We start from the raw sequence: 681 nt of genomic DNA, 5'->3' as shown, positions 1-681 counted from the left end.
AGCTTGGTGAAATGGGCCGGGCCGGGCCGGGCGGGTGGGCTCTGGGTTTGGGATACCCGAGATCATTGCGAGGCCAGGCTGGCAGGATCTCCGTCTGAGATATCCTAACGGAGAATCCTCCGAGAATGATGGTTGAGTTTCGTACCAAACAAAATTGAGCCAGGATTACAAGGGCGGCTATGTAGAGCTTTGGAATGAGTAGATATTATTACAGAGGAAAAAAAAAACTGAAGTTACATTTCGCTCTGTGAGGGCATTGAAGTATATAATCTGCTTCCTCTGTCCCAAATTATAAGGCGACGGAGGTACTCCCTCCATTTCGAATTACTTGTCGCACATATGGATGTATCTAGATGTATTTTAGTTCTAGATACATCCATTTCAGCGACGAGTAATTTGGGACGGAGGGAGTAGTACACAGCAACGAAATCCCCAATATTCGGCTGATAATTTCTTGCATGGAAAAAAAAGGTTAGGGTTCGGCCACACGAATGTGTCATGCTTTCGATAGCCCTTGCAATTTACAAAAAAAAAAGCAGAGAAAATCAATGCCCATTTTTTCTCTCAAAGTAAATCTAATAAATCCCCACATTATCCGTGTGGTGAGCAACCTTCAAAGCATTCAGAAAAACACAATATCCGGCTGATGTTTCTCAACTGCAGACTGCCAATCTGCCATGA

Source organism: Triticum dicoccoides, chromosome 6B (assembly GCF_002162155.2).
Source record: "Triticum dicoccoides isolate Atlit2015 ecotype Zavitan chromosome 6B, WEW_v2.0, whole genome shotgun sequence".
Lineage (NCBI taxonomy): Eukaryota > Viridiplantae > Streptophyta > Magnoliopsida > Poales > Poaceae > Triticum > Triticum dicoccoides.
The sequence above is the reverse complement of the archived record's forward strand: the minus strand, read 5'-3'. Positions refer to the sequence as shown.